Source organism: Dipodomys ordii, unplaced genomic scaffold, assembly GCF_000151885.1.
Source record: "Dipodomys ordii isolate 6190 unplaced genomic scaffold, Dord_2.0 Scaffold93, whole genome shotgun sequence".
Classification (NCBI taxonomy): domain Eukaryota; kingdom Metazoa; phylum Chordata; class Mammalia; order Rodentia; family Heteromyidae; genus Dipodomys; species Dipodomys ordii.
The window spans coordinates 9,480,501-9,503,074 of NW_012267309.1; positions in this window are offsets into that span (position 1 = coordinate 9,480,501).

The window sequence follows — 22,574 nt, forward strand, 5'->3', positions numbered from 1 at the left end:
AGTGACTGAAGAACAACAAAATCACCAGGTCTTCTATTTTGAGATGTGTTTAAGTTTTTTTTTTTAAGCACTAGTCCTTTACAGAACATGGTAGTGTCATGTTAGAGGTAACTGCATGAGACGAATGAAAATTTTAAACATGAGGATGAATTATTCTTAATAACCAATAAGGTAAAGTGTGGAAATAAAAGACTTCTGCTGATTGACAAATATCTGAGTCTGTGATATTCACTTGGGGGAAAAGGAGATAAAGGCCAAAAAAATTTTTTTTTAAAAAGACATGTTCAGAAACGTTGGATTACACTCCAAAAAATTGTGTTTGAGGATATGTAAGTCCTTCAGGAGATAGGTAGAAACAACTGCCTTTGTGCCTTAAGAAACTCAAATCACAATGAGACTGTCTCATGACCTCTGCCTTGCTTGGTTTGATGTGAGCTTGTTCTTAGACTGTCTTCACATTGTATGACCTGGGTTCATTTTGTTGTCTTACTGAGATGCTGTAGTAATTGGTTCCATGAATATTCATCCAATTTGCTAACTGCTCATATTTTCTCTCTGGAACACATATGTTAATGGAAGAACATTATCAAAAGTTTGAAGTATCCTACATTGTTACAGGCTCTACCTCTTTCCAAATCTGCTAAAAGGGTACATTGATGTAATTCCAGGATTTTTCATGAGAATTGGCAATAGCTACATTTAAGCTGTCCTATAATAGGATATAGATTCTTTCCCTTGGTTATTATAACAAGACAGCAGTCATTTGTTTCTGTTTTTCTTATAAAAATGACAAAGGAATGAAAGAAAAAAGAAATATTAACTAGGTAAATATAAATATAGTTGCACATATATCTGTGCAACTTTATAAAAGATTTAAGAACAAAAAGTAATAAGATCTGGGTGCCAGTGGCTCATACCTGTAATCCTAGCTAATCAGGAGGCTGCAATCTGAGGATCCAGGTTTAAAGCCATCCTGGGCAGGAAAGTCCATGAGACTTCTATCTCCTATAAAAAGTAGTTTAAAAGCCCAAAGTGGAGCTGTGGCTCAAGTGGTAAAGGGTTAGACTTGACCAAAAGAAGCTCAGAGATAGCACCCAGTCCCTGAGTTCAAGTCCCAGGACTGGCACCAAAAAAAAAAAAAGCAGTAAGAACAACTCCCTCCATTTTTCCTTCCTTCCTTCCTTCCTTCCTTCCTTCCTTCCTTCCTTCCTTTTTGTCTGTCGTGGGGCTTGAACTCTGGGCCTGGGCACTGTCCTTGAGCTCTTTAGCTCAAGGCGAGTGCTGTACCACTTGAGTCACAGTGTCACTTCCAGTCTCCTGGTGGTCAACTAGATATAAAAATCTCATGGAGGGCTGGGAAGGTGGCTCAGTGGTAGAGCACTTGCCTTGCATGCATGAGGCCCTGGGTTCGATTCCTCAGCACCACATAAGCAAAAGGGAAAAGGCTGGAAGTGGTGCTGTGGCTCAAGTGGTAGAGTGCTAGCCTTGAGCTGAAACGCTGAGGGACAGCACCCAGGCCCAGAGTTCAGGCCCCACGACCGGACCCCCCCAAAAAAAAATCTCATGGACTTTCCTGCTTGGGCTGGCTTTGAACCACAATCCTCAGATCTCAGCCTCCTGAGTAGCTAGGATTATGTGCTTGACCTGCTGCTCCCAACTCCATTTTCTTTAAGCTATTACCATTGAAGTCCTTTCCAAGGTCAAAATGTTCCATCTACAACTACACTTCCCACCAAATAAATACCTTAAACACTACTAATTAACCTCTGCACATTGTTCAGTCACACTGTACATTATTTGCCCCTTCTTCTGCATGTAAATGTCTTAGTTAAACCCATAACCTCCTGCTAAAGACCACAATCCATAGTTCCCAACCAGCCTCCTTTCTATTTTGGTGTGATACACATAACGAGAGCAACAAAAATTGTTTATGAATGTGTGTATGTGTGTGTGTGTGTGTGTGTGTGTGTGTGTTACATATAAGTAGTCTTAAGAAAAAATTGGCAATCCAAATATTTCTCTTTAACACTTCTCACTGAAGTAAAGATGTACAATAAGTCATCTTTATTTTATCAACTACTAATTGAAGATAACACCATAGCATAATATAGCATAGCATATGCTAAGATAGGAGGTCTTGCCATGCCATGTCACACATTCCATCATTACAGGAAAGAGATTGTGTGAGCCACTCTGTCATTAGAGTAGTCATTCTTGTATTTCAAACAATACATAGAATTTCTATAGGTAAAATAATCCTTTGAATTAAGAAATGAAATTTCCAATATTACAGATAAAATTTGCCAATGATTTCTTTAGAAGCAAAAGATATACTGATGTCAATTGGAATTAGAATTAGAAACTTCAAAAATAGAAATATAATTTTTTTAAATTTTTTATTGTGATTGACTGCATACATTTCACAAATTTCATAGTATTGTGAGATAGTGATACTTAGTTAAAGACAGAAACATATTCTAACCTTCATGAGGCAAATTGTCATTATCATGGTGTATAGAGTTTGTGAATTCTATGAGTTTTGACAATACAGCTATTTCTTCCACATCGGGTGAGATGTACAAGAAATATAATTTTTAACTATTAACAATAACTTAGTAGTTAAAGATATAACACATACATATATACACATATATACCTTAAAAAAGCACTGCACAGAAATTACATGCACATTCTGCCACTTAATCTATAATTATCTGCAAAGGTAGCTATTATCATATACATTTTGCATGGGAAAATGATGAGGCCCAAGTTGTTTAGGATTTTTATTTTGTTTTGTTTTTTATAGACAGCACTGCTGTCTTTAGAACTCAGAGCCCAATTCTACAAGCATTTCTCTGAGTATACTTTCCCTCTACCTGGTCTTTTTTTTTAAAATAAGTTTTTTATTGTGAAAATACTGTACAGAGGGGTTACAATTACATGAGCAAGGTAATGAGTACATTTCTTTTCAAGCATTGCTGTCTCCTTTATTTTTCCCCTTCCATCCCTTCCCTCCCACCTCCACCACCACACTCCCCCCGACCTACCTAAATTATAAAGTTCGTTTTTCAACATAGTGTTTTGTACACCTCATTGTTGCAACACACTCCCTGGTCTTTAAGATGTATAACCTCCCTCCAGAGGACTCTGAGAACTTAAGATGGAAGTCCTTGATTAACTACTCCAAAGACACACCTCTACTCTTTCTATTCCAAACTAGAGATCTGCAGAAGTACTATGATTCAAAACCCTGAATAAAGGATGGAATAGCTATCATGTTGAGATCTAATCCCCAATTTGGACTTGGATTTCCAGAGTGAGATATTTCATCCATCTGGATCTTAACCTATTGATCCGCTTCCCACTCTATGATAGTGCCAATAGCTGAGTCTGCTTAAGTGACTACAACAGCATTGGCATTAAGTGGAAATTGGCAACCTCAGACAGCATCCCCATCATTTGAGCAGTCTGGACTGAAAATCCAAATCCAAATCCAAAAATCACATACACAGTCCGGATTCAGTAATTCTACAGATGTGGTTGCATAGTGGATTCAAATTTTAATATCTTTTTTCCTGGCCAGGAAAGATGGAATTCATTCAAGAAGTTGAGAGAGAGACAGAGAGAGACAGAGAGAGACAGACAGAGAGACAGACAGAGAGACAGACAGAGAGACAGACAGAGACAGAGAGACAAGACAGACAGAGAGACAGACAGAGAGACAGACAGAGACAGAGAGACAGAGAGAGACAGAGAGACAGAGATAGAGACAGAGAGAGACAGAGAGAGAATGCAAGTACAAGAGCAAGAGAGAGGAAGAAAACCCAAGTTTCTGGTATTTGTCTATATATGCGTGAACATAAATAAATAAATATATTTATAGGCACATATACCAGGGGAATTCTTTGCTCCCATGTAAACATCAAGTGTTAGAGTTAATGTAAGTTTTGGCTAATAATCAGTGCACAAAATACTCAGCTGACTTCAGATCACAGAGAAAAGTACCCAAGACATTTATCTCTTGATATTTTCCCCATCGGCAAAGGTTCACCCAAAATCTGCTGAAAGTACTATGTAACCTGACTTTCTAGATAGTTATTCCTGCCAACACTTTGGTTGGACATCAGCTCAGAGTGGAGCCTGTGGTCTTACTATTTGGCTATACAGCAAGAAAAATTATTTCTTAAACCCTCCAATTCATCATAATGTCTCTGTGTCAAGGCAAACATTTTCTTTTGAGGCTGTTATTTTTAAAAAGTGGTTGCACCTGGTCTCTCCCCCGCATCTCTCCACTTTCCTTCTCCTTTCATTTTTCCTCCAGCTTCTGTACATATTCTCAGAGGTTTTAAATCTCCTTCAGATTGTTCTAAACCAAAGGAATATTTTGGGAACAAGCTGAGTAGACAGGCTTATGATTTTTCTTTCCTTTACCATACATGACCAGACAATTTGCATCATCTTCCAAGAGAATTACCAGGCTTTATCCAAAATTAGAAAATCTAACTCATTGCTACATCTCTATCTAGTAGTCTTTCTCATCATTCGATATTTGGACATCTTTGAGATTTTCATGATTTCTGTCGGAAAAATTGTGATAAATTATCTCCTGTCTAACTCATGATGCAAGCAGCTAATATGCCTAATAAAAATGTTAGCAGCCAAAGTCTCAAAGACTCTGAAGACTAATAACCCCACCTCTATAAGAAGGGATTTCAGAGTTGGAGTTCACTTTCTCTTTGAGGAATTTGTTTTATATTGATTTTTGTGTGGGTATAGAAAAACAGAAATAATGTCATGTACACTGTTGACAATATAAAAAACAAGGCTGTAAGGATGTAAAAGCATGCTCAAATATTTAATGAATATTTTCTTTCTTTTTATTTTTAGGGAAAGATGATGCTTCTGAAAATGTACCTCTGTAATTTGGTCTCTATATGTAATTTACCATACATTTTCCTTTGACCAAAATTCTCTGAAGTTTTTGTCTGTTGGTTCCTTAGATTGTAGCTGTTACGGACATCATAACTACTGGTTTTCTGAATGTCTCCAACAAACCAACAAAGTGAAGATTAGAGATGGCATTTTTTAAAATTTGAGTAGAGAGTTCAAAGAGGGTATAGGCTTTAACATTGAAATGTTATCTTTTATTATCTTTTACATTTATGTTAATCCTACCTTTTAAGTAGATTCCTGCCAGCTACCAATGTTCAGTCCCACAAAAGGATCTAAGAGCAAAGAAAGAGGATCCTTATAATTTATCACCCAAGAGAGGCTGAATCAAGGAACTTAAAATTCTTGAAGACTGTCTGAACTGAGTTCATTTCCTGTGGCTTAAAATGAATAAGGTCACAACATATGGCTGTTCACATAAGGTCCTAGCAATGAAGTCCTTGTGGACATCAATCAGCCTTTTCAGTATTTACCACACCAATGAGAAAAGAATATAAGTCTATATTTTGAGCCTTAAATTTTCTTGGCAGGAGTAAATCTCAAGTGTGCTGTTCTTTGAAAAAGTCTACAGATTTCTGTAGGTAAAGAAATTGACCCTCCAAGCCAGACAGGTCTGCTCTCAGCAGTAAAAATCCCACACTGTTATCTTCTAAATCTCCTTTCCTAAAGATGGTGAAAGAAAATCAGTGGCTTTTCAGTAACATTTTTGATACCAACTGTAGGACCTTATAACAAAGATGCATCTCTTTATTCACAAAAGAGAACTGTTGAATGAATGTGGTTTGAGCTCAAATCTGTGCATAAGACATACTATGAATGGAATTCTTTTGGTTAGATTATTGGGCAAGCATGTTCCTGTATTCCAAAATAGGAAAACCTCTACCTAGTGACCACATCAAGATATGACCTAGAAGAAGTCAGACAACTTCTTAAATTAGATACTACTGTTGATTTTATCCCATTTATTGATACAATTATAATTATGTCTCGTTATGACTGTTATGCCAAGGTCTCAGGACCCCCACCAAGAAGACCACCAAGAGTCAGACTCTACAGCTCTTTTATTTAAACGGGATGCAATTCGGGCCTTATCCTACACTCCTACACAGTGGAGCCTAGGAGGAGAGCCCCGAGCTAAGGATTTGCAGGTCTTATTAAGGCACACAACCAGGTGGTTTAGCACCATATGTTGCTCTGCTCTGAAACAAGCAACAAATGGTCACTGCCTCAAGTACTTTAACCCTTCATTCCCCCCCTTGACTTATGGTCCTGAGACACAATCTTGTGGCTCCAGCCCCTAACTAAACTCCAATAGTTTTCGATCTTGAATGGGTATACCAATAACAATCAGTCCATTTTTCTTTTCTTGAGGTGTATGCAGAGTGGTTGGGTAGGATGCTTTAAGACTTCCCATGTTTCCCCACGGTCCAGGGCAAAGGGGTCAGCTGGTCTGGCGTGGGAGCAATGGATCCAAGCAGCAATGCCATCCACCTTAAGGGCAGTAGGTGTAGCCAGTAGCACCATGTAAGGTCCCTTCCACCGTGGTTCCAGAGATCTCAAGTTGTGCCTTAGAACAACCACCCAGTCCCCTGGTTTAAACAAATGGGGGGGTAGGAATAAAAGCAGAATCATATAATGCTCTAAGCTGGGGCCACATACTCTTATGTACCAGCTGTAAATAGTCAAGCTTACACAGAAATTCAGTATCATCCAAATCAGCAAGCAATTCAGTCTGAAGGCTAGCGATAATAGGTGGAGGGTGTCCATACATTATTGCAAAAGGAGTAAAGCCAAGCTGATAAGGTGAATTTCTTATTCTAAACAGGGCAAAAGGAAGAAGTGATACCCAGTCTGCGCCAGTCTCCAAGGCCAATTTAGTTAAGGTTTCTTTTAGAGTCCAATTCATTCTTTCTATTTGCCCTGAACTCTGGGGTCTATAAGCACAGTGCAATTCCCAATCCATCCCCAGTGCCGCGGCTATTCCCTGACTTATTTTTGAAATGAAGGCCGGTCCATTGTCAAACCCGATGGTGGATGGGAAGCCATACCTGGGTAGGATTTCTTCCAGGATCTTCTTAGCCACGACGTTTGCGGTCTCATGCTTTGTTGGGTAGGCTTCAACCCATCCTGAAAAGGTGTCTACAAAAACTAGCAAGTATTTATATCCAAATTTTCCAGTTTTAATTTCTGTGAAGTCTACTTCCCAATACACACCTGGCCTATCTCCACAGAGGCAAGCTCCTTTTGTAACTGGTTGATTGGGGGCATTGGTGAGCTGACAGGCTTTACAATTTTTAACAATATCCTCAATGAGTTGATTTCCTTGCCTAATTTTTACTTCTGAGTGTCGGAGCAAGTCCTGCATTCTTCAGGTTCCCATGTGAGAGACCCGAAGGATTCTCTTAAGAATCCCCTTGCCCAATCTTTGTGGCAAGATAAGTTTCCCCTCACCAGTTTTCCACCAGTCTTTGTTTCCTTCTCTGTCCAGGGGTTTACAGGCCATGGAATTTTCTTTATCCACTCCAAGTCTTCTTGGGAGTACTGAGGCTCGGCTCAGGAGGCAAAGCTTGTGGCCCTGGGTCTAGTAGAGTCAGTACTTCAGCTCTGGGCTGGAGGGCCGCCTCCTTAGCTGCCTGATCGGCCAAGTTATTTCCTTTGGTTGTAGAATCAGTTCCCTTTTGATGGCCAGGGAAGTGCATAATGGCAATATTTGCTGGTTCCCATATGGCCCGGATGAGGCTTAAAATTTCTTGTTTGTTTTTAGTAGTCTTTCCCTCAGCTGTCAGCAGCCCCTTTTCTTGGTAAATGGCTCCATGGACAAGCACAGTGGCAAAAGCATACCGACTCTCCATGTAAATGTTTAGTATCTTCCCTTTTCCCATCTGTAGGGCTTTTGCTACTCACTAGTTCTGCTCTTTGTGCAGACATTCCCTGGGGGAGTGCTTCTGCCCACACTATCTCAGTGTCCGTGGTGACTGCTACGCCCGCGTACCTTTTTCCATCTCGAATGAAACTGCTGCCATCTCTGTGAACCAGGTATGCTCAGCATGTGATAGTGGAGAGTCCAACAAGTCTGGCCTGAGACTATATACTTGGGCCAGGATCTGCTCATAGTCATGCAGGGGCGCTTCCAGATCCAGATCCGGCAGCAGAGTAGCTGGGTTTAATGCTATGGGTACACAAAAGCTGAGCCGCGTGGGGTTAAGTAACAAGGTCTAGTAATGGACCATGGGGGCATTGCTCATCCACTGGTTGGGTGGTTGTCTTAGTACCCCCTCTAGAGCATGTGGAGTGGCTGCAGTCAGGTTTTGTCCCAGAGTCAATTTATCAGCATCTTTTACTAAGAGAGCTGCTGCGGCTATTATTCTTAGGCACAGAGGCCACCCAGCAGCGACAGGGTCTAATTTCTTTGACAAATAAGCAACTGGCCACTTCCAAGGTCCAATTGACTGGGTGAGCACTCCCTTTGCTATTCCTTTACGTTCAGCCACAAATAATGTGAATGGCTTGTTCATATCAGGTAAGCCCAAGGCAGGGGCTTCCAAAAGGCTTCTCTTAATTGCCTCAAAGGCTTTTTGCATCTGCTCAGTCCAATGAAATTCTGGGAGATTTTTAGTCAAGATTTCTTTGAGGTCCTTCTTATGTTGTACCTGTTGTTGCTCCAGAATTCTAGCCAAACTCTTTTCCTTGGCCCGGTCTCTCTTTTCACGCTCAATTTCACGTTCTCTGTCCTTCCTTTCCTGTCTTTGCTCCTCCGTCTCTCTCTCTTATTGTAAGCCTTTTTCACCACAGCTACTAGATCCCTAATAGACTTTTCACTAAGCCTGCCTAGAGCCTGCAACTTTCACTTTATGTCTAGTGCAGCTTGATTTATATAGGCAAACATAATCATCTGAGCTGACTCCTGGGTCTCAAGATCATATGGGGTATATTGACTTAAAAGCTTCCATGAGCCGCTCAAGATATTCTGCCGGACTTTCACTTCCTCCCTGTCTTACATCATAAACCTTGGCCATATTAGTAGGTCTGGGAGCCGCCGCCTTGAGACCTGCCAACAGAGCCTGGCGGTAGACAAGGAGTCGCTCCCTACCTTCAACCGTATTGTAGTCCCATGTTGGTTAGATCTCAGGAAAATAGGCAGCGATTAGGGCAGGATCCGTGATGGGCGCTCCTGTGGGGCCAGGGATATATTTCCGGGCCACCTCTCAGATACGGTTGCTCTCCTGGGTGGTAAAAAGGACCTGTAAAGGCTGACTGCAATCATCCCAAGTGGGCTGATGAGTAAAGAGAATAGTTTCAAGCAAATGCATTAAATCCTAGGGTTTCTCAGAAAAGGGAACATTTTTGGGTGCGCCAATTGTATAGATCACTGGTAGAAAATGGCCAATACTGGAGTTGCTACTGACCATCCGCATCCACAGGACCTACAGTGCGTAAGGGAAAAGCAGCTGCATTAGAAGGGGGATTGGTACCAAGTCGTTGTTGAGTGACTGGCCCCTCAGAAACTTTAAGGGCAGGTGCCCAGGGTTCTATAGCTCCCTCCTCCTCTTGATCATTCTCAGGTTCTGCAAAAGGAACCTGGGAAGGGGAGTATGGGGAGGAAACATTTCTTCTTCCAAGTTATCTCCCTGAAAAACAGGGGCAGGAGGTACAATTTCTTTTCCTCTTTCTCAGTGTCTTTTTGTAAATCTAGGGGGCTAGATGGAGTGGTGCCCATAGTATCCAGTTCTGTCAGTCGTTCAGTCCAAAAAACAATAAACAGTACAAACAAAACACACGCAGGCCTGACAGTTATGGAAAAAAAAAAGTTACGAAGTGGAGATCTCCCGAATTGGTCCACGACTCCTGTAATGGGACACCCACGCCCCACAGCAGAAGGAGCAGACCCACAGTGGGCGAGTTGGTCCTCGGTTAGGAGGCCCTCTTGGTCAGTTCCTGCCCAACACCGAACTGACTCCGCCCCACAATTCACACGGTGGGGTTCCAAGGATCCACGCTCCACATGGCAGGGTTACTCCTGCCCCACAAGAGGATCTGGGATATCTCCCAATTCCTACAGGGTTGTTGTGCAAGTGTGTCTGCTTCCACTACCCTTTACGAATTGGAGCGGCCGTCCTCAAAAGGGAAAATGAAAGTAAAACAGACAAATGTCAGGACAAGACAAATTAACAAAGACAGCGCTGTTTTACCTTTGGACTCTGAGGTCTCGGGGGGTTTTGGGGGATCCCGGACGAGCCCCCACTAATATGTTATGCCAAGGTCACAGGACCCCCACCAAGAAGACCACCGAGAGTCAGTCTCTGCAGCTGTTTTATTTAAACGGGCTGCAGCTCCGGCCTCATCCTATACTCCGACACAGCAGAACCCAGGAGGAGAGCCCCAAGTTAAGGATTTGCATGTCTTATAAAGGCACACAACCAGGTGGGTTAGCACTATGTATTGCTCTGCTCTGAAACAAACAACAAATGGTCACTGCCTCAAGTACATTTACCCTTCAATGACCATATCAACAGCTTTCACAAAAGAAATTATTTTCAGGACTACAGGCAGCATGATTTTATGCCAATAACCCTGATATAGACAGCCTTAAATCACAGAATTCTTGTTTCTTCACAGAAGTCATATATGGTAAAGGCTGCCAAATTTTTAAGGTGATACATCTCACTCAAAGTACAGAGCATCATCCAAATAAACTTGTTCTTGGGTACCAAAAAAACCCAAAAAGCAAAAAACTATGCCACTTATTTACCTAAAAATACATACTATTTTCCCAATTAGGTGGGTTTTTTTTGGTCAGGGGGCCTGAACTCTGAGCCTGGGCACTATTCCTCAGCTCTTCAGCTCAAGGCTAGCACTCTACCACTGGAGCCACAGTGCCACGTCTGGCCTTTTCTGCTTATGTGCTGAGGAATTGAACCCAGGGCCTCACTGAGCCATTGTCCCAGCCCTCCCCCCCCCTCCCCACCCCGAATTAGTTTTTAAAAATATTATTTCTTCCAGGTGCTGGAGGCTCATACTCCTAGCTACTCAGGAGTTGGAGATCTGAGGACTGATTGAAGATAGTCTGAGCAGGAAAGCCCACAAGACACTTATCTTCAATTAATCAGCAAAAGGCCAGAAGTGAAGTTCTGGCTCAAGTGGAAGAGTTCTAACTTTGAGCACAAAAGCTCAGAGACAGTAGCCAAGCCCTGAGTGCAAGCCCCAGGACCAGCACAAATTATAAACAAACAAAATTTAAAAAGTTTATAAGGTAAATTAAATAGGTTTAATTATGTAGTCGATAAAGAGAACAGTGGTATTCAGGCAGGAAGAGAAGTATATTACCCAACTGCTGAAGGGCCAGAGGGCTATTTTACCTGGCCTTAACTAGGGAGGTGTGGGAGGGGGGCCTGGTAGGGGAAGGTGTAGTACCACCTGGTGTGGATGTGACTTCAGAGCCTGGGACCCTCCCAAAGTCTAATGGCAGGCATGACTGGTGGCAGCCCAGAACGTGACTTCAGAGGATGGGGAGGTGTGCCAGGTGACACAGGTACTGGGCAGAGACTTAGTCAAGAGGAGGGAGGAGTCTTCCCCACCTTCCCAGAGCAAACCTTACAGTATTCCATATTTCAGGAACTTTACTTGAAAAAGTAGATTTTGACTCTATAAGTCTTCAGTTAGAAAAAGCAGAGTCAAACAACTATATTGAAATGTTTACATTTAAACCACTACAAAGTGGCTATGAAGTATGGAATCATAGGTCAATATATATGTATATATGTGTTGAGTGGCATATTAAAATGTTTTCTAGAATTCATCATCATCCAGTTATTTTGTTTATTTGATAAATAATTTTTATGTTTTGATAATAGCATACAGATATTACTCTGAAGAACACATTCATAGTGAAAAGAATCCCCTACTCAAGTATTTTAGGTAGAAACCATTATCTTTTTTGAGTGGTGCCAGTGTTGGGGTTTGAATTCAAGGTCTGGATTCTCTCTCTGAACTTTTTAAAAAAATTGTTTCGCTCAAGCCTAGAATTCTACCACTTGAGGCATAGCTCCACTTTCAGCTTTTTGGTAGTTAATAGGAGATAAATGTCTCATAGACTTTCCTGTCCCAGCTGGCTTCAAACTGTGATCCTCAGATCTCAGCCTCCTGAGTTGCTAGAATTGCAAACATAAGCCACTGACACCTGGCCTGAATAGCTAAAATAACATTTTAGTTCAATATAAGCTCACAGAAATAACCTAAAAAAATGCCATATCTCAGAGTATCAAACTTGCTACCAAAAATTAAGAATGTAGTTAAATGCAGCTGCTTTTATTTCTAACATTTTATTAGCTATTCTTAATTTTAAAAATAAAACCATTATGCTGATGTAAATTAGAACCAAAGTTTTAATTAGAACCCCATTGATCTATGGAAAGAGTCACATTGATAAATATGCATTGTACTCATAAATTGACATGTTAAATGGAAATCCCTTCATACAACTCCTTTAAGATAATTTTAAAAGAATTTAAAACCCATTCTTAAACTTTTTGTGTGTGTTTTTAGAGTATAAGATTTTCTCCAACAACCATGCATATGCAGAGTCAAACCCAAGCTTTGGGTTGCTGGTTATGATAGAATGCTATACTCATATCAGGGTAGAAGCAAGTAGCAATAATGCTGTCCTGAATATAACCATCAACCTACTTCAACTTACCAGGTAAATAATTCACAAATCAGTTGTAAGTATTATTTTTTCAATGAAATTATACATAGTGCCCTTACCATCTAAAGCAGTACACAGCTGAAATAGACTTGATGGATAAAAGAGATATACCCAGAGACTCAGAACAATTGTATACATTTTTAGTTTTCTTCATCTTAGCAAGCCAGTTGGTAAGAAAATATTAAGAGATATCAATCACACTGTAAGAGTGCTTTCTACTGTGAAAAAAGGTGGAATTTGTAAAGTAACACACTCTAGTCTTTCCACCCGGCTTAATTCTACTTTCTTTTTATCTTTGCTGCCCTCCTCTGGAATTCTTATATCACCTGGTTCTATTTTCCAAAAGATATATGCCTCATACTTGATTTTAGAAAACATAACTATGGGAGGAAATTCAAACTTGTAAATTGGTTTTTTTTCTTGCATTTTTTATCTAGGTTTTTTATTTTTATTTTTTGGCTTATCTGAGGTATAGCAATATAAACGACTGGTTTAATCCTATGTTCTCTGCCATGACATACTTATGTTATTTTGTATGAACTTCATTGTCACCTTCTAAGCAACTTAGGAAACTTTTATTTTTTCAGAATATCTCCTGTTTAAATGCCTGTTAAAATGGAAATTTTATTCTGTTATTAAGAAACATTTTCTCTCTTATCATCTTTTATTTAATAATTACCTTTTTTTCCCTCAGTTACTATGTCACGTTTACCATTTTGCTCAATGGATTAATTTTGATCAGTAGCTTTAAAAGAGAATGAGAAATCTACAGTATCTCCTCTTACTATGATTTTATGTTAGCTATAATACATGCTTTATGGTACATCCAAATACCTCTCTCCCATCACACTTCACTAAGCTAATATAGCTACAGCACTTAGGATATAGATAAATAAATAAAATAGAGGGTCAATGTACCAGAAATACAGTCAAATCACAAAAATACCACCCAATTAATTCTCTGATTAATTAATTGCCTGATCCTTTCTCCTTTTAAATTATTTAATCTTATTTATGTGAGAGGATTTAACAGTTATTATTACAATCTTATTTAGTATAGTCATTTTGAAATCCTTCCCATTCATCAAACAGGCCTCAGAATGACAAAAGATGTGTGTCCCAATCACTGTGTCTTCTCTTCAGACTCACTCATTCTGTCATTCAGTGATAGTTAACCAGTCTTCAGAAGAAGAGCCACTAGCTAGAAGAAAATGAATGAATATTGCATGAGCAAGCCCAGTCAAGATCTGCCTACCTTAGCCCAAACCACAGAATAATGGGCTTAAAACATGGTTGTTCTTTCTTTAAAAAAATGTTGCTATTATTAAGGTGTTGTATGGAATGGCTGTTCTTTTAAGACTCTGGTTTTGGGGGGAGCAACAAAACAAAGCTTATGAAGAAAGGAGTTTTGTCATTGTTTCTGTTCTTTGCTCTAATGTGTGAGAGGCTGTAGAATATGTTTGTTGATGGGAGTAATGGAGTGGAAAGGATAGAATGTTAATCAGATAAAGGGCAGATTTTAGGGCAGTATCTGAATAGGAGAGGGAATATGGAGGGATTCAGTTTCCTGGTAGTGGCATTGGCCTTCTATAGGAACATCAAGAGAGATAACAGCACCGGGCAAGGTGACTCACACCTGTAATTCTAGCTACTCAGGAGGCTGAGATCTGTTCAAAGCCAGTCTGGACAGGAAAGGCTGTGAGACTCCTATCTCCAATAAACCACTCAGACAACCAGAAGTGGTGCTGCGGCTCAAGTGGTACAGCACTAGCCCTGAGCTGAAATGCCGAGAGACAGCACTCAGGCCCAGAATTCATGACTAACAACATAAAAGAAATAAGGAAAGGAAGAAAGGAAGAAAGGAAGGAAGGAAGGGAGGGAGGGAGGGAGGAAGGAAAAAAAAGAAAGAGATAGAAAGAGAGAGAGAAAAAGAAAGAAAGAAAGAAAGAAAGAAAGAAAGAAAGAAAGAAAGAAAGAAAGAAAGAAAGAAAGAAAGAAAGAAAGAAAGAAAGGAGAGAGAGAGATAACAGTGCCATGGATATAGTTGGTGCTGGTTAAATAAAACCCAATGTATACAAGCAGTCACGATACCCACAAGGATACTTAATGCAGACCTAACAATTGAGAACAAGCTTTTCTAGATTCAAAATCCTTTTTATAGTAAATGCTAGAAATTCATTCTTTGGTTTACATGGAATTTCTTCATTATGTCTCTATCTCCAAATCCATCTATCCTGTAAGCATATCTCACCTTTCTGTGAAATCATCTCTTACCTTCCCATTTTAAAAACTCTTTCAAATAGGGCTGATAAAAGTTTGTATGCTTTTTTCAAATACAAGTTTATGACTTCCAGTTATTCTTGTATTATTTGAATCATAAACTGTCTTCCTTAATGAACTACAAATCCATTAAAAATAGTTTGTTTCTGTTTTTGTCTTAATTTCAAGTTCTATCTGAACATGAATAATGTTTAATGCATAAACATGTATAGAAGAACATGTTAATGTACTTAAGCATTACATTGCTGTCCTGGTGTACTGAGTTAAACAGGGTAAATTTAAAAGCTAGAGTTCAAGTAGTTATCATAGGGGTATGCTAATTGTATACCTTGAGCACATAAAATTCTACAGTTTAGTAACTGTTCTTTTGAATTGGTTTTTGTCCTTTTTACTGATAGGTGATCCTTCTCTGATTGCTAACAACTCAATACATTATCTGATCACTGCTACAGCCGCAAGTAGAAAGACATCTTTGAGGGACTCCAGAAAGCTGTGGCATAAAAAGGCATGTAGAGAAAAATACTTAAAATACATATGTGACTATTGAGTATGATGACAATCCTTACACAATGACATTCCATCTCCTTTTCTTATTTTTGCAATAAAAATTTATCCCAAGGCATTTAATTATAGAAATCAATGCCAAAACATTCTTCTCAAGGTCACCAACATTCATATTTGTTTAATCATATGTATTTCCTTAAAGAATGTCCTTATTTAGCTATGTTATCAACAGAGACCTGTTGATAACAAGAGGGAAAGTGAGCCATTGTTAATATGGCATCTATTGAATTGATATAGAGGGACATCAATTGAGGCACAATAAAATTGCTATCCAAAAGCTACAGAGACCACCATTGTGCACACCTCTACTGCAAACTCTCTTTTTCTAAAAGTGCTACAAGACACAAAGGAAGCAATAAAAACTACAAGTTACTCCAAGTACCCCAAGTAGATGTGTATACACATCCCAGGAATCATTGTAAAATCACATCTCCTAAAAGATTTATTGAGTAGTTAGTGTTCTGATTGTCTAAAAGTGGGTACCAATCTTTTATGACACCAAATCATAAGGAGAGAAAACTCTGATCAAAAGAAAACCATAAATGTCTACTCAGAGCAGTAGAATGTTAAATCAAAAGAACACTGATAATTCATGAGACAAGAGCAGGTCACATGAAATCCACAGAGAGTAGCAACCAAAGAGAAGGGCAAGCAACAGAAAGATAACGCTGCCAGAGAGATGAAACCCCTTTTAGCTCTTGAAATCTCAATAAATTCTTAAAGATTGATTGAGGGCTAGATTGACAGTTAGGGATCTTCAGGGCTTTCAGACACAAATACAAACTATATCCAATTGTGAATTTTTTTCCAAAGGCTTTTTCCAGACACTTGTTAGAAGGACTTTTGGCCTGGCATACGCTTTCAATGTGACCTTCAGTGGCCAAGCATGCAGGTTCTGCAAAGGAGTGAGAAAAAAATCTGTGCATTTTCCAAACATTCATTTTTCCAAATGAATGGCTGCCACTAGAAATAGGTGATAAGCCTCTCGTATCTGGAACATCTTTCCAATATAAAGCAAAAATCACCTGCTACTGAAGAGAAGGTAAGAACTATGTTCATGTCCCCTAGTTGGCCATGGCTCATCATGAGACAAAAGTAAATTTCCTCTAGGGTACACCAGGAATTCTTCCATTTCAGGCAAAGGACAGGTACAGCTAGAGGAGTAGCAAAAATTCTATTTCTGTACAAAATTCTGTCTTTTCCATGGGTGTAATACCAGGTAGGCAGGACACTGCTTACAATAGACTTTCCTTATATGTAAGACAAAGCTCCAATTTCAATAGTGGGAGAAGTGAGAAATTTGTTCAAGCTTCCACACAATGGGAGAAACAGTAGGAATGCAGAAAAAGCCTTATTCTGAAGACTCAGGTGTCCAAGAACAGGCCAAGATGAAGTACAGAGTAGGAGAATGAGAAGCCACTCCTTCTACTACAATAATCCTGGCAAAGAATAACAAGAAGCACACTGTGCACTGTGAGTGAGGCAAGAAGATGGAGAAAGAGCTCTGCTATGGTGCAGGTGTGCAAAGCCTACATAGGGATGGAGGAGCAAGATCACCAAGAGCATAGTCTTGGACTCCTAGCTCCACACTAGCCTAAATTAATGACAGCCCATGATAATAACTGGCTGACAGTAGAAGTAGAAGAATTTGATAAAAGTATTATTTTACATTTTACATTACCTTAAGTGTTACCACCCCCCATGTGCAAAAAAATTGAATCAAAACCTATCCTACATCTAAATGATCCTACATCTAAAACTAGCACATATATGGAGGTTCATACCTGTTATCCCAGGACTTGGAAAACTAAAGCAGGAGGATCAGTGGTTCAAAGCCATCCTAGGATGCATAATAAAACACTGTAAAAAAATAAAGAATACAGGCATCAGTGGCTCATAACTGTAATCCTAGTGACTTAGGAGGTAGAGGATTGTGGTTCAAATCCAACCTGGTTAGCAAAGTCCATGAGACTTCTTTTTCCAATTAACCACCAAAGAGCAGGAAATGTAGCTGTGACTCAAATGGTAGTGTGCTAACCTTGAGCAAACAAACTCAGAGACAGCACCTAGGCCCTGAATTCAAAGCCTCAGGACTGGTACCAAAGTAAGGAAATAGAAGGAAGGAAGAAGGGAAGGAAGGAAGGAAAGAGATAAGACAGAATTATAAAATTTATAGAAGAAAATATCAATTGGAAATTCAATAAAAAGAGGAAAACAAAGAAGATATAAAAATGACCAAAATACAATGAAATTCTATGCCTCCATCAGAAAGAATGACTCCACCCCATTTGTTAGGAAATGGAAAAACTTGGGAAAAATTATATAAGTGAAGTATGCCAGGCCCAAAGAAACATAGGTCCCATGGTTTCCCTTATCTTCAATAACTAATATATGTCTAAGAAAAGCAGAAAAGGTCTAAAGCTATGTACATATGACCATATAAGATAATACCAAGCAAAATGAACCCTAAGATAGGGTTATCTTTGTTGCTGTTGTTTTTAATGTACTATGTGATTTTTTTTTTGGTTTCTCTTGTACGTTCTTCCCCCATGGTATAATCCCTGTTTTCACTGTGTTTGATTCCAGTGCCCTGCATCTTGTATATACATTTTCTAATTTGGGGAGGGAGGGGAAATAACAAGATGCTGAAATAAGGATACAGGTTGACCCATTGTAGCAATGAGATGTACAAGCACTATGTTGAAAATGAACTTTACAACTTTGGGTGGGGAAGGAGTTGCGGAGATGTGGAGTGAAGGGATGGTAGGGGAAAAACAAAGGAGGGGATCACAATGCTCAATAGGAAATGCACTCATGTAACTGTAACCCTTCTGTACAGTATCTTTACAATAAAAATATATAAAAAATGATCAAAACAGCACATAAAATATCCACATTTCTAAGCATTACAGAAATATTAATTGCTAAATCACTGAAAGATACTACTATACAATCACTAATTACTAAGATTATTATAACGACTGATCATATAAAAATTTGGAAATTACAGAAAAAAGAAATATTCTTTGGTAAAGAAAATTCAAAATGCCACAAGTCACTTTGAAACACAATTTGATATTTTTTAAAATAAACATACACTTATCATATGATCCATCAATTCTTCCTACTCATAGGTATACACCGAAGAGGGATAAAACAGGTGTTTGCACAACGACTCTATATGTTAGCAGGGTTTAGAAGCTTTAGCAATAAATTTTCAAATGTCTACAACTGCTGGAGTTGATAGATAAATTGTGATATGTTCACAAATGGAATACTATTCAACAATGAAAGATACAAATATTAATGTATGCAATAAGAAGAATGGTTTTCAAAAACATTAAACTAGAAAAAGCCAAGCATAAAAACACATATAATTATCTTATATGACATTCTAGATATGTCAAAAATATGGGACAAGGCTATGCGCTGGTGGCTCAGACCTGTAATCCTAGCTACTCAAGAGACTGAGATCTGAGGATCAAGGTTCAAAGCCATCCCAGGCAGGAAAGTCCATGAGATTCTTATCTCCAATTAACCACCAGAAAACTGGAAGTGGTGCTGTGGCTTAAGTGGTAGAGTGCTAACCTTGAGCTGAAGTGCTGAGGGACAGTGCCCAGGCCCCAGAGTTCAAGCCCCATGACTGACAAAAAAAAAATTAAAAAAATATATATATGGCAGAAACAAATCTCAGTGTTCATAGAAAGAAACACATAGAAACACATTTGGGATGATGAAAAGTAATGCATTGCTTGTGTTCATAACACAACTATATGAATTCATCAGAACTGGTAAGTGGACATTTTTAACATATAAAGCACATATTGATAAAGAAATACTGGAAGTGTGTCACTGTTACTCAGAGTTAAGAGTCATTACAATGGTTGAGTACTACAATGGTGTTGCGCTTATACAAGAAAAGTTATTGACCATGCAACTACACCTAAATTTTATTTGTCCCAATTTATTGTCTAAAGATCAGGTGAAGCCTGATTTTTAAAAAGCTCACTCAAGGAAGTAGACATGATTTATCATCCATTACTTTTTCCTAAAGGAATTAATGAATGAAGTTGTCACTATAGGATGCTGAATTGCTGAGGAAAACTATAGAAATAGAGTGTACATTTGCTGAAAAACATCAAATGTTTGTGCTCAGAAAGAAATAATAAACAAAATTCTGATATAAACTTCCTTCACTTTTTTCTCTTGTACTATGCTGTTAAAATAAATTCTACTGAGCTTAATTTGGAATGTGTATGTGTGTGTGTATTTCGTTGAAGATTTTTAGCATTTCTGAGTTTCCTGAGAACTTAGGATTACAGATATGAACCATCAGCATCCAACTAACAGGCATTCTTTTTTTTCCCCCAAAATATTTATTTTTATTTCAATGATACATGATATATTTATTAATTTTTAAATCATTTTATTGAGATTGTGATTACATAAATTTCTCATATTTCACAGTATTGTGGAATAGTGATATTTAGTTAAAGTCACAAATACATTTTAACCTTCACAAGGCAAATTGTCATTATCATGGTCTATAAAGTTCATGAATTCTATGAGCTTTGACAATACAACTATTTCTTCCACATCAGGTGATATTTACATTTCTTTCCTTTTGCTTAGTGTAAGCTGTTCCCTCTTTCCCTCTCATTCCCTCCCTGCCTTTGAGTTGCTTAATTAATTTTCCTCAATTTCCATTGCAGCTGATGGGACCCCCTGTTATATATTTTCTGATTCTGTGTCCTCCTCCTGGCTTCCCTCAGATGTGCACATATATATACCATACATGTGGTCAAGAATATGGAATCATTTAGCAGTGATATCTGATGTTTTGAAACCACTTGAAAGTGTCTAGCAGTCTTTCTTTTCTTTTTTAACAAATAAGGTATTGAGAAAGTACTTTGATTGGTGTACTGAATTCTCTGAAATAGAAAATTATGAGGTTATTGACAAAGTATTTTAGCTTTTTTTCTTGTAATGCTTATTACAACTTTACTTACAGTGTACAACAGTGAAAAGATATGAAATAGATGACATAAGACCAATTTTGAAAAAAATTATAGCATAGCTATAAAATGGAATATCATAAGGTTTAAAAAATGATTTCAGGGGCTGGGAAGGTGGCTCAGTGGTAGAGCGCTTGCCTTGCATGCATGAGGCCCTGGGTTCGATTCTTCAGCACCACATAAGCAAAAAGAAAAAAGCCAGAAGTGGCACTGTGGCTCAAGTGGTAGAGCGGTAGCCTTGAGCTGAAGAGCTGAGGGACAGCACCCAGGCCCAGAATTCAGGCCCCATGACCGGACCCCCCAAAATAATGATTTCATAAACCATTGCTAGAGAGACACTGCACAGTGAAACACAAAGGTTACACAGTAAAAGATATAGGCTGGGAGCCAATGGTTTACTCCTGTAATCTTGGATACTCAGGAGGTTGAGATTATTATACAGGAATTTGGTCAGCGAAATACAGAGAAGCCACATTTTGAGAGTTTGAACCGGGAGTCTTTATTAGAAAGCCAGTGACTACAGGTAGACTAGTGTCCAAAGAACCTACAGCCCCAAAGGCAGTTATTACAAAGCTTGTAAAGGTAAAAAGCATATCAAGGCAGATGTCACATGGTATGGGGACTAGCAAAGCATGTTCTACTGAAGCGAGCTATTAGGAGGAATAATCAACCAAGGGCAAGTATCCTCTGGAGCAAACCTTTCCTGGAGCTAAGCAACTCACGACACACCAGCAGTTCAAAATATCACTTCTATATTGCCTACCAATCCACAACACAGCTATACACCAAAGAAAGTCCTAGATCACCTCTAGAGTTCTTGGAACTGGGTGAAAATTTCCCATCATCTATTAAGATGCCAAAATGGCAATGAGCACAAGATGGTATTACTTAGATCCAGTGCCCATATTTCAATATCTGAGGATCATGGTTCAAAGACAGTCTGGACAGGAAAGTTCCTGAGACTCATATCTCCAATTAACCACAAAAAGCCAGAAATAGAGCTGTGGCTCAAGTGGCAGAGCACTAGCCTTGAGCACAAAAGCTCAGGAACAGTACCCAGGCCTGAATATAAGCCCCCAAGACTGCCACACCCCTGAAAAATGACTCTGCATTTGCCTTGTCCTTGAAGATGTTAACAAGAAAATGTCCTTGGATGTATAAGAAAGAAAACTGGAGAGTTGTCTGGCAGTGGCAGTGACACCTACTGTCCTTGTAGTTTGAGTAGTGAACCCTTGCTGAATGATTTGTCTCTAATGGGTAGGGGTTGCTGGATGATAGGAAGACATGTAATCTGCCTGCTTAGAACATATAAAGACCTTAAATAAGAACTAACCTTTCTGAGTCTTCACTACCATTTCCTGGTAGTGAAGGAAATTCCCCTTCCTTCCTGGAGGGGGAAAACAGGGAATGTTTCTCTCAGGGAATGTTTCTCTCTCCTTTTCCTAATTCTCCTTGCTTTGCCTTGCTTTACTAAAATAAATCCTTGGCAAAACTTCCACGACCGAGAGTCTCCTTTTAGAGATACCCATGGAAGTTTTTTGTTTTTTCCATTGTGGATCTCAAGTTCTTCTGATTGGTGTGAAACTTGAAAGCTAAGGTCACATCTGATGGTCACATCTCTGATAAGAGGAGTACCATTATCTCATTTTTCAGAGAAGGGAATTGAAATACATACAAATTTGAATTGTTTAAATATTTAGAGCTTATCACTAGTGGTAAAGAATCCAAACCTAGGCAGCCAGAATACCCCTCTCCCCCCTCCCCTGCCACCCCCGCCCAATTTAGTCTTACATTAGAAGCTATTTTAGTAACATGTTTATAAACATAGACCATAGACTCCTATCATGCAATTACCTGTGCTAGTTCCTAGTGTTTTTTTCTGTTCAGAGTTCTCACCAAAGACCTTTCTGGGACTTGCATGTTCCAAGGCTAGATAAGCTTCTCCAGGGCTTTCAATGTTGACTAGCATGTTCCTAAGTATCTTCCACTTCCTACACCATCAGAGAGATGACGCATTATGAATCAGTGACAGAATAATTTAAGGAAAGAAAAAAGGTTCCCCT